General features: G+C 50.1%; 1 protein-coding gene across 1 annotated transcript in view; it reads left to right on the top strand.

Annotated features, from left to right (window-relative positions):
• The window catches only part of LOC309550883 (uncharacterized protein), a 51,888-nt gene that overhangs the window by 1,610 nt on the left and 34,708 nt on the right, over nt 1–15,570 (top strand). The gene's annotated exons all lie outside the window — the stretch shown is intronic.

Raw genomic sequence — 15,570 nt, forward strand, 5'->3', positions numbered from 1 at the left:
CCACCTTGCATTTTAGTCATACTGCTCCTCATAGGCCAATTCTCAATCAATGGATTGGGCAACAGGCTTTTAGGTTTAGTGGAAGATTTTGGCTGAAGTAAATCTAAGGCCTTTAGATAGATTAAAGTTGGGGCCCGGACGGCGTGTTGGGGGGTTTGAGGCAGCTCAATCTCCATTGGCAGCCGCTTGTATTGCCGCCAGGGCTCCGCCTCTTGTCTGGTCTGTTTGTTGTGCCCCGGGGCATCAGAAGAAGGAGAGCAGCCGCCAGTTATTGACAGGGGGTGGAGCTTCACTCACCCCCTGTTTTGCGGCAATTTAATATTTTAGCCCTGCATTGTAGCAGCACAGCAGGTGGTAAACATAGAAACATAGAATGTGTCGGCAGATAAGAACCATTTGGCCCATCTAGTCTGCCCAATATATCTGAATCCTATGAATAGTCCCTGGCCCTATCTTATATGAAGGATAGCCTTATGCCTATCCCATGCATGGTAAGGTGAGTGGCGGGTGAACGATTGAAGCTCCACCTCCTGTTAATAAGTGGCGGCTGCTCTCCTTCTGATGATCCCGGGCACAATAAACACGGTGCTTGGAAAAACCCACCTTCCACCAGGTGCAAGGTGAGGAGAGATGAATGGATCTGAGATGATCGGTGAGCTCTGTGCAGTGATCCACTCACTGATAGAAGAGATCATTAGCGAAGTGGTTTGACTGCACAGAGATTCCTGTTAAAACCCTATCAATGAGTGGCAACAATATCACCCTGCCCCCATCATCACTAACCTCAATCCCCCTCCGCCCATTAAACAAAGGGTAAGTTCACATTTGAAAAAGAAAACAAATGCACATCTTTTTGCAAACGAAAAAAAAAAAAGAGGATTTATTATTTTTTTACATTGCATCCTGTAAAGCAGGGGTCTTCAAACTTTTTAAACAGGGGACCAGTTCACGGTCCCTCAGACACTGTTGGGGGCCGGACTATAGTTTGAAAAAAAATATGAACAAATTCCAATGCGCATATTTTATTTGTAGTGCACAAAAAAAACAATACAATATTTATTGTTTTATTTATATATATATATATATATATGACCCCAGCGTGTCCCCCTTTCAATGCCAGAGTGACCCCAGCGTGTCCCCCTTTCAATGCCAGAGTGACCCCAGCGTGTCCCCCTTTCAATGCCAGAGTGACCCCAGCGTGTCCCCCTTTCAATGCCAGAGTGACCCCAGCGTGTCCCCCTTTCAATGCCAGAGTGACCCCAGCGTGTCCCCCTTTCAATGCCAGAGTGACCCCAGCGTGTCCCCCTTTCAATGCCAGAGTGACCCCAGCGTGTCCCCCTTTCAATGCCAGAGTGACCCCAGCGTGTCCCCCTTTCAATGCCAGAGTGACCCCAGCGTGTCCCCCTTTCAATGCCAGAGTGACCCCAGCGTGTCCCCCTTTCAATGCCAGAGTGACCCCAGCGTGCCCCCCTTTCAATGCCAGAGTGACCCCAGCGTGCCCCCCTTTCAATGCCAGAGTGACCCCAGCGTGCCCCCCTTTCAATGCCAGTGTGACCACAGCGTGCCCCATTTCAATGCCAGTGTGACCACAGCGTGCCCCCTTTCAATGCCAGTGTGACCACAGCGTGCCCCCTTTCAATGCCAGTGTGACCACAGCGTACCCCCTTTCAATGCAAATCGACCACAGCGTGCCCCCTTTTAATGCAAAGTGACCAGACTGCAGAGACTGCCAGAGAGACCAGTGCACTTACCTGCAGTGGCGGGCGGCTTCTCCTCAGTCCCCCGCGTCTCCTCGAGTCCTCCCGCCTCCTCCTCCTTGGCCAATGGCATGGGTTCGCCTTTTGGCCAATTTGATTGGCCAGGAGGAGGATCCATGTGACAATAGCAAATTTTCATTCGCTATTGTCACACAAATGGGTGGGCAGGGCACAGTGCTCTGCGCCCCGGGTCCACCCTTTTCTGAAGCATATTACAGCTTCAGTGAGTGACCAACAGTCAACCCTATGCCGATCCCGGCCGGCAGGCCGGGTTCAGGACCCTGGCGGGCCGCATGCGGCCCGCGGGCCATAGTTTGAGGACCCCTGCTGTAAAACATCAGCATATTGTAGGTGCAGTGTACACTGTCTTCCTGTACCTCTGATGCAGGCAGTTACTGAATGACAGGAAGAATCAATGAACTACCTAGAGTGCTCACCAGCGCCCTCACGGTTGGCTGATGGTACTTGTCTATTCATTCAGTGGAAACTGAATAAAAGACGCAGCCGTGTGGGCAGACTACTCCCAGCCGCGCTGTTTTTAGCGGGTGCGGGGAGAGGATCCTCTGCTTGCGGTCACATGTATCAGATAGCACTGGCAGCGGGAGATGGGTGGATAAGAGGATGTTACCCCCTAAATATGGGTGTAACATGTAACCTGCTCCTAAAGGTGAACTTATCCTTTAAGGAAAGAGTAAATCACTGGACATTTTTTACCTTCTATGTCACACTGAGGAGATATTCCTTTATTTTTTGCCTAGAGACCTAACAGGAAGTCTGAGAAAAGTAAAAGAGAGGAGTACATTTGGTATGACAGCAGGCAGTATGTACAGGAGAGAGGTGCAGAGGAAATGACAGTGGGCAGTATGTACAGGAGAGAGGTACAGAGGAAATTACAGTGGGCAGTATGTACAGGAGAGGGGTGCAGAGGAAATTACAGTGGGCAGTATGTACAGGAGAGGGGTGCAGAGGAAATGATAGCGGGCAGTATGTACAGGAGAGGGGTGCAGAGGAAATGACAGCGGGCAGTATGTACAGGAGAGGGGTGCAGAGGAAATGACAGCGGGCAGTATGTACAGGAGAGGGGTGCAGAGGAAATGACAGCGGGCAGTATGTACAGGAGAGGGGTGCAGTGGAAATGACAGCGGGCAGTATGTACAGGAGAGGGGTGCAGAGGAAATGACAGCGGGCAGTATGTACAGGAGAGAGGTGTGGAGGAAATGACAGCGGGCAGTATGTACAGGAGAGGGGTGCAGTGGAAATGACAGCGGGCAGTATGTACAGGAGAGGGGTGCGGAGGAAATGACAGCGGGCAGTATGTACAGGAGAGAGGTGTGGAGGGTATGACAGTTGGCAATATGTGCAGGAGATGAATGTGGAGGGTATTACATTGAGAAATATGCATAGGGAAAGAACATGGAGGGTATGACGGTAAGAAATATGTGCACAGGATGAGTGTGGAGGGTATGACGGTGAGAAGTATGTACAGGGGAGGAGTGTGGAGGGTATGCCAGTGGGCAGTGTGTGCAGGAGAGGATTATTGATGATATAATAGTGGTCATTTTCACATTCGAGGAGTGCAGAGGGTATGATGTTCATTGTGTGTAGAAGAGGGGTGTGGTGGGTATGATGGGGCAGTATGTGCAGGAGAAGAGTGTGAAGGATATGGAAGTGGGCAGTGTGTACAGAAGAGGAGTGTGGAGGGTAGAACAGCGTACATTCTATGCAGGATTTGTCAGTGGGCAGTATGTGCAGAAGTGGGCTGTCAAAGGTATGACAGGGGGGCAGTATCTGCAGGAGAGGAGTGTGGAGGGAAAGACAGTGTAAAGTAATATGTGCAGATGAGGAATGCGGAGGGTAGGACCAAAGGTAGTATGTGCTGGAGAGAGGTGCAATGGGGAGTATGTGCAGGAGTAGAGAGTAGAACATGAAGTAGTATGTGCAGGAGTAGAGAGTAGAACATGAAGTAGTATGTGCAGGAGTAGAGAGTAGAACATGAAGTAGTATGTGCAGGAGTAGAGAGTAGAACATCAAGTAGTATGTGCAGGAGTAGAGAGTAGAACATCAAGTAGTATGTGCAGGAGCAGAGAGTAGAACATTGGGTAGTAGGGGCAGGAGCAGAGAGTAGAACATTGGGTAGTAGGGGCAGGAGCAGAGAGTAGAACATTGGGTAGTAGGGGCAGGAGCAGAGAGTAGAACATTGGGTAGTATGTGCAGGAGCAGAGAGTAGAACATTGGGTAGTATGTGCAGGAGCAGAGAGTAGAACATTGGGTAGTAGGGGCAGGAGCAGAGAGTAGAACATTGGGTAGTAGGGGCAGGAGCAGAGAGTAGAACATTGGGTAGTATGTGCAGGAGCAGAGAGTAGAACATTGGGTAGTAGGGGCAGGAGCAGAGAGTAGAACATTGGGTAGTATGTGCAGGAGCAGGAGCAGAGAGTAGAACATTGGGTAGTAGGGGCAGGAGCAGAGAGTAGAACATTGGGTAGTAGGGGCAGGAGCAGAGAGTAGAACATTGGGTAGTAGGGGCAGGAGCAGAGAGCAGAACATTGGGTAATATGTGCAGGAGCAGATAGTGGAACATTGGGTAGTAGTGGCAGGAGCAGAGAGTAGAACATTGGGAAGTAGGTGCAGGAGCAGAGAGTAGAACATTGGGAAGTGGGTGCTGGAGCAGATAGTAGAACATTGGGAAGTAGGAGCAGAGAGTAGAACATTGGGAAGTGGGTGCTGGAGCAGATAGTAGAACATTGGGAAGTAGGTGCAGGAGCAGAGAGTAGAACATTGGGAAGTGAGTGCTGGAGCAGATAGTAGAACATTGGGAAGTAGGTGCAGGAGCAGAGAGTAGAACATTGGGTAGTATGTGCAGGAGCAAAGAGTCGGACATTGGGTAATATTTGCAGGAGAGCAGTTCACAGGGTAGAACATAGGGTACTATGCACAGGAGAGTAGAACAAAGGGTAGTATGTGCAGGAGAGGAGTGCAGAGTGTAAAAAAATGGGGAGTATGTGCAGGAGTAGAAAATAGAAAATCAGGTAGTATGTGCAGGAGCAGCTAGTAGGACATTAGGTAGTATGTGCAGGAGCAGAGAGTAGGAGATAGGGTAGTATGTGCAGGAGCAGCGAGTAGGACATTGGGTAGTATGTGCAGGAGCAGCGAGTAGGACATTGGGTAGTATGTGCAGGAGCAGCGAGTAGGACATTGGGTAGTATGTGCAGGAGCAGAGAGTAGGACATCTGGTAGTATGTGCAGGAGCAAAGAGTAAGACATCGTGTAGTATTTTCAGGAGAGTAGTTCACAGGGTGGAACGATGGGTACTATGTGCAGGAGAGGGTGCACAGGGTAGAACAACGGGGAGAGTGTGCAGAAGCAGAGAGTAGAACAAAGGGTAGTATGTGCAGTAGAGGAGTGCATAGGGTAAGACAAAGGGTAGTATGTGCAGGAAAGGAATGCAGAGGGTAGAGCAAGGGGGAGTATGTGCAGGAGCAGAGAGTAGGAGATCGGGTAGTATGTGCAGGAGCAGAGAGTAGGAGATCGGGTAGTATGTGCAGGAGCAGAGAGTAGGAGATCGGGTAGTATGTGCAGGAGCAGAGAGTAGGAGATCGAGTAGTATGTGCAGGAGCAGAGAGTCGGAGATCGGGTAGTATGTGCAGGAGCAGAGAGTAGGAGATCGGGTAGTATATGCAGGAGCAGAGAGTCGGAGATCGGGTAGTATGTGCAGGAGCAGAGAGTAGGAGATCGGGTAGTATGTGCACAAGGAGGGAGTCGGAGATCGGGTAGTATGTGCAGGAGCAGAGAATAGGAGATCGGACATTGGGTAGTATGTGCAGCAGCGGAGGATAGGATAGTGGGCAGTATGTGAGAGAGGAGAGGAGTGCTCAACATAGGACAGCAGGCAGTGTGTGCAGGAGCAGAGAGGACAGCTGGTAGTATGTGCAGGAGAGGAGTGCGGAGGGTAGGACATTGGCTAGTATGTGCAGCAGCGGAGGATAGGATAGTGGCCAGTATGTGAGAGAGGAGTGCTCAATTAGACAGCAGGCAGAGTGTGCAGGAGCAGAGAGAAGGATAGCGGGTAGTATGGCCAAGAGAGGAGTGCTCAATTGGACAGCAGGCAGAGTGTGCAGGAGCAGAGAGAAGGATAGCGGGTAATATGTGCAGGAGAGAAGTGCGGAGGGTATGACATTGGGTAGTATGTGAGAGAGGAAAAGAGTGCTCAACGTTGGACAGCAGGCAGAGTGTGCAGGAGCAGAGAGAAGGATAGCAGGTAGTATGTGCAGGAGAGGAGTATGGAGGGTAGGACTTTGGGTAGTATGTGCAGCAGCAGAGGATAGGATAGTGGGCAGTATGTAAGAGAGGAGAAGAGTGCTCAACGTTGGACAGCAGGCAGCGTGTTCAGGAGCAGAGAGAAGGATAGCGGGTAGTAAGTGCAGGAGAGGAGTACGGAGGGTAGGACATTGGGCAATATGTGAGAGAGGAGAGGAGTGCTCAACATAGGACAGCAGGCAGATTGTGCAGGAGCAGAGAGGACAGCGGGTAATATGTGCAGGAGAGGAGCGCGAAGGTTAGGACATTGGGTAGTATGTGCAGCAGCGGACGATAGGATAGTGGGCAGTATGTGAGAGAGGAGAAGAGTGCTCAACGTTGGACAGCAGGCAGAGTGTGCAGGAGCAGAGAGAAGGATAGCGGGTAGTATGTGCAGGAGAGGAGTGCGGAGGGTAGGACATTGGGTAGTATGTGCAGCAGCGGAGGGTAGGATAGTGGGCAGTATGTGAGAGAGGAGAGGAGTGCCAACGTTGGATAGCAAGCAGTGTATGCAGGAGCAGAGAGGACAGCGGGCAGTTTGTGCAGGAGAGGAGTGCCAACATAGGACAGCAGGCAGTGTGTGCAGGAGCAAAGAGGACAGCGGGTAATATGTACAGGAGAGGAGTGCGGAGGGTAGGACATTGGGTAGTATGTGCAGCAGCGGAGGATAGGATAGTGGGCAGTATGTGAGAGAGGAGAGGAGTGCCAACGTTGGACAGCAGGCAGATTGTGCAGGAGCAGAGAGGACAGCGGGTAGTTTGTGCAGGAGAGGAGTGCGGAGGGTAGGACATTGGGCAGTATGTGTGAGAGGAAAGGAGTGCACAGGATAGGAATGTAGGCAGTGTTTATGACAGAAATCAGTGTCATCATTCTGTGACTGAACACAGGATAACTATAAAGGGGGTGAGAAGCAGACACACAGGAGGAGAATGTTCTATTCCTAAGGGAAGTGTGTGCAGGGAGGAGAACAGACAGAGGTGCTGTGTGAACCATGACATTATAAAGCTGCATGCACCTTTTTTGAATGTGTTTCCTTAGCGCAGCACACAATAACATATCAAAATACACGGCACTTTCATCAGTCCCTGCCCTAAAATCTAAGGTCCCTAGCTCACATTCATACATATTCTAGGACCATCTAGCTTACCAGCATGTCTTTGGAGCGTGAGAGGAAACTCATCCAGGGACAGGGAGAACATGCAAACTCCATGCAGGTAATCAGGATTTGAACCGGCGAACCTAGTGCTGCTAGACGGAAGTGTTAACCACTTAGCTACTGTGCAAGTGACTTAATGTATCACAGATTCATGTGGAAATCTGGCCTTTAGTAGAGCTGGTAGGGGGAGTGAACACTTAGAGAAAGTGCAGACAGGTTGATGGGTGTATACTCACTGAGGGTGCAAAGTTGTACGGATGCTCACCAGGTTTTTACATAATACAGTATGAGGGAAGGAGGGATCTTTGTAATGGAGGGGCCATTTTGGGCTGCCAGTGATACTGGGGAGTATGGAGCATGTACTGTTTGCAATACTAATGAAAGTCCAGTTGTTTTTTGGGGTGGGATATAGAAGCGACCAATAGGTGTGCTAGGGGTGGAATACAGAGGAAAGTCTATTTGGGGTGCCTGGAGTGGGATAGAGATAAAGGCCCAAGGGGGGTGAGTTAGAGAGGAAAATCCAGTGTGTGTGGTGGTGGTGGTGGTGGTGGTAGGTTACAGAGAAGAGTCTAACGAGGGGCATGCTAGCGATGGGATGCATATAAATGTTCACTGGGTATGCTGGTGGTGAAGACAGAAGGCAGTCCAGTGAGGTTACAAGGGGTGGGATAGAATAAGGTCCTATGGGTGTGCTGGTGGTGGTATACAGAGTAGCATCCAATGGGTGTGCTCGTGGTGACATACAGAAGAGTCCAATGGGTGTGCTGGTGGTGGTATACAGAGTAGCATCCAATGGGTGTGCTCGTGGTGACATACAGAAGAGTCCAATGGGTGTGCTGGTGGTGGTGTACAGAGGAGAGTCTAATGGGTATACTAGTGGTAGTATACAGAGGAGAGTCCAATGGGTATACTAGTGGTAGTATACAGAGGAGAGTCCAATGGGTATACTAGTGGTAGTATACAGAGGAGAGTCCAATGGGTATACTAGTGGTAGTATACAGAGGAGAGTCCAATGGGTATACTAGTGGTAGTATACAGAGGAGAGTCCAATGGGTATACTAGTGGTAGTATACAGAGGAGAGTCCAATGGGTATACTAGTGGTAGTATACAGAGGAGAGTCCAATGGGTATACTAGTGGTAGTATACAGAGGAGAGTCCAATGGGTATACTAGTGGTAGTATACAGAGGAGAGTCCAATGGGTATACTAGTGGTAGTATACAGAGGAGAGTCCAATGGGTATACTAGTGGTAGTATACAGAGGAGAGTCCAATGGGTATACTAGTGGTAGTATACAGAGGAGAGTCCAATGGGTATACTAGTGCTAGTATACAGAGGAGAGTCCAATGGGTATACTAGTGCTAGTATACAGAGGAGAGTCCAATGGGTATACTAGTGCTAGTATACAGAGGAGAGTCCAATAGGTGTGCTGGTGGTGGTACACAGAGGAGAGTCCAATAGGTGTGCTGGTGGTGGTACACAGAGGAGAGTCCAATGGGTGTGTTGGTATACAGAGGAGAGTCCAATGGGTATCATGGCAGTGGTATACAGAAGAGAGTCCAATGGGTATCATGGCAGTGGTATACAGAGGAGAGTCCAATGGGTGTGCTGGTGGTGGTATACAGAGGAGAGTCCAATGGGTGTGCTGGTGGTGGTATACAGAGGAGAGTCCAATGGGTGTGCTGGTGGTGGTATACAGAGGAGAGTCCAATGGGTGTGCTGGTGGTGGTATACAGAGGAGAGTCCAATGGGTGTGCTGGTGGTGGTATACAGAGGAGAGTCCAATGGGTGTGATGGTGGTGGTATACAGAGGAGAGTCCAATGGGTGTGCTGGTGGTGGTATACAGAGGAGAGTCCAATGGGTGTGATGGTGGTGGTATACAGAGGAGAGTCCAATGGGTGTGCTGGTGGTGGTATACAGAGGAGAGTCCAATGGGTGTGCTGGTGGTGGTATACAGAGGAGAGTCCAATGGGTGTGATGGTGGTGGTATACAGAGGAGAGTCCAATGGGTGTGCTGGTGGTGGTATACAGAGGAGAGTCCAATGGGTGTGATGGTGGTGGTATGCAGAGGAGAGTCCAATGGGTGTCCAATGGGCACTGATCAGGCCGTACTGATAAGCTTCATTGATGTTGCTGCACTGATGGGCACTGGTAGGCTGCATTGATGGGCACTGATAATGTTGTTATTAATATTTATTTTTATAACTTCTGCAATAATGCAAAAACATTTTCATTCTATGAGATAATTTATCAAGGCGTGTTTAGGGGCGGGATTAGGGACGTGGCAGGGTAGGAGTTGGGTGGGGCAACTGGTGGCGAGTGTCACTTAAGGCCTGGCTAGTAGCTCAGGACTTAAAATTTTGAGCCCTGACATACACTACTGTTCAAAAGTTTGGGGTCACCCAGACAATTTCATGTTTTCCATGAAAACTCACACTTTTATTCATCAAATGAGATGCAAAATGAATAGAGAATATAGTCAAGACTGACGAGGTTAGAAATAATGATTTTTGTTTGAAATAATAATTTTGTCCTTCAAACTTAGCTTTCATCAAAGAATTCTCCATTTGCAGCAATTACAGCTTTGCAGACCTTTGGCATTCTTGCTATCAATTTTTTTAAGTAATCTGAAGAAATTTCACCCCATGCTTTCTGAATTACCTCCCAAAAGTTGGATTGGGTTGATGGGCTCTTCTTACGTACCGTACAGTCAAGCTGCTCCCACAACAGCTCAATAGGGTTGAGATCTGGTGACTGCGCTGCCAACTTCATTACAGACAGAATACCAGCTGGCTGCTTCTTCGCTAAATAGTTCTTGCATAGTTTGGAGGTGTGCTTTGGGTCAATTTTCCTGTTGTAGGAGGAAATAGGCTCCATCAAGCGCTGTCCACAGGGTATGGCATGGCTTTGCAAAATGGAGTGATAGCCTTTCTTATTCAAAATCGATTTTACCTCGTACAAATCTCCCACTTTACCAGCACCAAAGCAGCCCCAGACCATCACATTACCTCCACTATGCTTAACAGATGGTGTCAGGCACTCCTCCAGCATCTGTTCACTTGTTCGGTTTCTCACAAATGTTCTTCTGTGTGATCCAAACACTTCAAACTTAGATTCGTCTGTCCATAATATTTTTTTCCAGTCTTCCTCTGTCCAATGTCTGTGTTCTTTTGCCCATCTTAGTTTTCCTTTTATTGACCAGTCTCCGATATGGTTTTTTATTTGCCACTCTGCCTAGAAGGCCAGCATCCTGGAGTCGCCTCTTCACTGTGGACATTGAGACTGGCATTTTGTGGGTACCATTTAATGAAGCTGCCAGTTGAGGACGTGTGAGGCGTCTATTTCTCAAACTAGAGAATATAATGTACTTGTCCTCTTGCTTAGTTGTGCACTGGGGCCTCCCACTTCTCTTTCTATTCTGGTTAGAGCCCGTTTCTGTTCTCTGAAGGGAGTAGTACACACCGTTTTAGGAAATCTTCAGTGTCTTGGCAATTTCTCGCATGGAATAGCCTTAATTTCTCAGAACAAGAATAGACTGTCGAGTTTCTGAAGAAAGTTCTCTTTTTCTGGCCATTTTGAGAGTATAATCGAACCCACAAATGCTGATGCTCCAGATACTCAACTAGCTCAAAGGAAGGCCAGTTTATAGCTTCTCTAATCAGCACAATAGTTTTCAGCTGTGCTAACATAATTGCACAAGGGTTTGTAATCATTAGTTAGCCTTTTAACCACTTGCCGACTGCCCGCAAAAAAAGTCACATATCGCCGCCATTACAAGTTAAAAAAAAAAAAAAAAAAAAAAATGACAAAAATCATTCACTTAGTAAACGCAATAACTTTTGCGCAAACCAATCAAAATACGTTTTTTGTGTTTTTTTTTTTTTTACCAAACATATGTAGCATAAAACAAATTGGCCTAAAATGTTAAATTTTGATTTTTTAATTTTTTTTTTTTGGGAATTTCATATAAAAAAATGTGAAAAATATTGTTATTTTTGCAAAATCTACGCTCTTTTTTTGTTTATAGCGCATGATCAAAAAATCGCACAGGTGATCAAATACCACCAAAATAAAGCTCTGTTTGTGGGGAAAAAAGGACGTCAAATTAGTTTAGGTACAGCGTCTCGTCCGTTAGTCACGCAGTGCCGAATCGCAAAATAGGCCCTGGTCAGGAAGGGGGTAAAATCTTTTTTCTCTTACGTCCTCCGACAGTCGCCGCCCCTTCATATTCATCACCAATGGGTTATGTCCTCTTATCCGTAGGAGTAGCTAGGCAATAGAATATGTTAGTACAAAAGACTTTTAACATATCCCCACCCCCAGGGGGTGGTCCCCTCAGTACATAACCCTCCACTTCCTGTAACCAAACCAGTTTCATTTGTCTAGCTGTCAGGAGTGGCTGGATGTTTCTGTGCTGGGACACCTTGTCTCAGCTCTCTTTCCTTTCTTTGGATTTTATTTGAGTTTTTTCTCTCTTTCTTGTTAGCTGTTATTTTATCAGCGTTAGTTAGTTCTTCGGAAGAAGAGGATCATGCGGGCTGCGTCTCGGGCTGACCCCCCTGGTCGCAGGTTGTGGGTCAGTGGTTTCTCAGCCCGCCATCGAGCGTTCAGTCAGGTATCGCTCCTGAGTTTTCTGAACGACCCATCCCTGTGTCGTGCAGGGATGCCAGGTGAGGTGGCTACCTCACCGGACGCTGTGCGGTTTCTCAACCCACCTTCTGATGCGTCCTAGATGCGACTCTCCCTGCCTTATGTTCAGCGGTTTGTTCGCCTGTGCGGGTTCCCCACGCCATGTTAGAGGTAAGTGTATGTATGTGGGGACCTGTCTGTCTGGGGGGTGTCAGTCTGGGACTGTGTTACCTTACCCTGTGTTCACAATGTTACTGTCTCCCTATCCCTCATGTTGCATGCTGTGGGCTGCAGGAGGGGGGGGTTGTGCTGCACTCTGTGTCAGTCTGTATGTGAACGGCTGTGTGCTGTGGGGCTTGAGTTTCTCGTGCTTGGGGCACATTACAGCGCCGCTGCGGCGGTTTAACATGCTTCCTTTTGCTGGGCAATTTGGATGTTTTTTACTTCACCCTCATGGGGTGTGGGAGCGGCGGTTTCGGCGCCAAACGGCGCCATTTTGGCTGCGATCGCTCCGGCCGCATGTTTTACATGCATGGTGGCCATTTTCTTGTAGCCTCCATAGGCTTTAATAGAGCGCCCTGTATACCAGCACTTCCTTTCCTTCAGGAGCACCGCAGGCAGCAGCAGCAGCAGCGATCTCCAGGTTCATTTCCCTCTATTCCCTGTATCCTGCCTTGGTTTAATTGTCCCTGTGGGGGTCCCTTGTGTGGGGTGTTTGTGTGCAGTGGGCTACGATCGCAGCGCTCTCTTAAAGGGGCGGTCACCCATTTATTTTACTGCTACAGGGGCATGGATTCTCAGGAAAACAAATTTCCTACAACTTTAGTGGGAAGCCAGGGGTCTGCACTCTCCCCCCCTGGGGGGGATTTGGCTGCGATTGTGGCTAGCCTTGCGACTCAGGTGCAAATGCTGGTGGCTGCTCAATCCACAAAAAGGCCCAGAGTTTCAATTTCCTCTGATTCAGAGGGTGATGGTGCTGGGGCTGATGTGGCTGGGGTCTCCTTATCGGGGTCCCGTTCCTCCCTGGACCTTATCGGGTCAGAAATGGAGGCTGAGGTGGAGGGGGTTGATAATTCTCCCCCTGGCTCGTCTGAAGAGCTTGCACTCATGGATGAATTGGTTGCTTCTATCAAGCAAACACTACGGTTAGAGGAAGAATCATGTCCTCCAGCTGCCTTGGCGGCTTATGGGACGCAGAAAAGGCGCAAAACGTCGCAGGTGTACCCCTGCACTGATGATTTCCAAAACGCTGTGAAAGAACAGTGGCGTAATATACGCAAGCCATTTGCTGTACCTAGTAGGTTTAAGCTACGCTATCCCTTTACGCCTGCTACTGATGAGCGCTGGTGTATTCCACCGCCGGTGGATCATGCGATAGCGGTTTTGAACAAATCCACTGCGATTCCGGCTGAAGACACCCCGGTGTTCCGGGATGCCACGGACAAGAGGATGGAATCTCTTGCCCGTCACACCTATTCTATTATGGGTTCTATGTTAAAAGCCTTATTTGCTTCTCTTATGGCGGCCCAAGCGGTCGCGAGCTGGACGCAGGTGCTTAGGCGGGTCCTGGTGGCTGATTCTGCCCCCCAGGCGACTTTGGATATGGTGGATCAAATCCACCAGGGTGTCATGTACTTGTGTGATGCGGACCTGGATATGGTTCCGTTGGCTGCACGTGTACACAGTGTGGCGGTGTTAAATCGCCGCCTGGTTTGGTTGAAGTGTTGGTCTGTGGATCAATCTTCCCGTAAGACTTTGGCCAATCTGCCTTATGATGGTTCTCGCCTTTTTGGCGAATCCTTAGATGCACTAATTAAGGGAGTCACGGGTGGTAAGAGCACGCTCTTGCCCCAATCCCACAAGCCCAAGGCGGCTCCTGGTAAGAAGCATGCTTCCTTTCGACCCCATCAGGGGTCCTTTCGTGCCTTTCGGTCACACTATAGGGGCAAGCCGTCAAAGGGTCAAGGCTCCCACAAGAAGCCGTGGGCTGGTAAGCAAAAGTCCGGCCAATCCGGTTCTGCGGCCCACAACAGTGCGGCCTGAAGGGGCGCCCTCACCCGAGTCTGGGGTGGGGGGACGCTTGCTCGCTTTCTCTCGGCCATGGCTGTCCCGGGTTCGGGACAGGTGGGTTCAGGAAGTCGTTCGATCTGGTTTCAAGATCGAGTTTCTCTCTCGGCCGAAGAGCAGATTTTTTCCCTCAAATCTTCTGTTATCCCCGGAGCGTTTGCGGGACCTGCGTCTAGCGGTGCGGGACCTGCGGGCTCAGGGTGTGGTGGTCCCGGTGCCTCATCGGGACAGATTTCGGGGGTTCTATTCCAATCTGTTCACCGTGCCCAGGAAAGAGGGCAAGGTACGTCCGATTCTGGACTTGAAGGCGCTGAACCGCTTTGTGCGGGTGCGCAAATTCCGCATGGAATCCCTGCGGTCGGTGGTGGCTGCCCTGGTTCCGGGGGAGTTCATGGCTTCCATCGACTTGAAGGATGCGTATCTTCACATCCCCATTTTCGAGGGTTACCAGAGGTACCTTCGATTCGCCATAGCGGAGGATCATTACCAATTTGTGGCTTTGCCTTTCGGTCTCGCCTCGGCTCCGAGGGTGTTCACCAAAGTGCTGGCTCCGGTTCTGGCCTTGTTGAGAGCCCAGGGCATATCGGTCCTGGGATATCTGGACGATATTCTGGTTCGGTCTGCGACCAACCAAGGTCTGGTGAAGGATCTGTCCGTCACGTTGCAGACTCTGCAAGAGTTTGGTTGGACGATCAATTTCCCAAAATCAACATTGTGCCCGTCAGTCCGCCTCCCATACCTGGGAATGATTCTGGACTCTGTCCAGGCGAAGGTCTTCCTACCGGACGACAAACTCAGGACTCTTCAGGAGGGAGTCAGGTCCCTCAGGGACAATCAGTTCTCGTCCATTCGGACGTGCATGCGGTGTCTGGGATTGATGGTCTCGGCTTTCGAGGCGATTCCCTTCGCTCAGTTTCACACTCGGGGTCTCCAAGCGGAGATATTGTCCAGGTGGGACGGGCGGCCGCACTCTCTGGATCTTCAGATATCCTTGAGTTCTCAGACCAGAAGGGATCTTCTGTGGTGGCTTCGGTCCCCCTCAGTGTCGGGGGGCAAGTCTTTTCGTCCCCTTTCGTGGACGGTGATCACCACGGACGCCAGCCTGTCGGGCTGGGGTGGTGTTCTGGGCGTTCTGTCCGCCCAGGGTGTGTGGTCGAAGGAGGAATCCTCCCTTCCGATCAACGTTCTGGAACTGCGAGCGATACTCCTCTGTCTTCGTCGTTGGACGGACAGTCTCCACGGCTGTCCGGTCAGGGTGCAGACGGACAATGCCACGGCGGTGGCTTACATCAATCACCAAGGGGGCACCAGGAGTGCCCAGGCGGCTCGAGAGGTGGCTGCGATTCTGTCTTGGGCCGAGACGCATGTCCCGGCAATAACAGCAGTTCACATTCCGGGAGTGGAAAATTGGCAGGCGGATTATCTGAGCCGCCAGACCCTGGACCAGGGGGAATGGTCCCTTCACCCGGATGTCTTCCAGATGTTGTGCGCGAAGTGGGGTCTTCCGGAGGTAGACCTGTTCGCGTCTCGTCTGAACAACAAAGTTCCACGGTTCGTGGCAAGGACGCGCGATCCTCGGGCAGACGCGTCGGACGCGTTGGTTGCCCCGTGGCATCAGTACCGACTGATGTATGCGTTTCCACCGCTTCAATTGCTGTCCAGGTTCCT

Source organism: Pelophylax lessonae (assembly GCF_965119305.1).
Source record: "Pelophylax lessonae genome assembly, chromosome: 3".
Classification (NCBI taxonomy): Eukaryota; Metazoa; Chordata; class Amphibia; order Anura; family Ranidae; genus Pelophylax; species Pelophylax lessonae.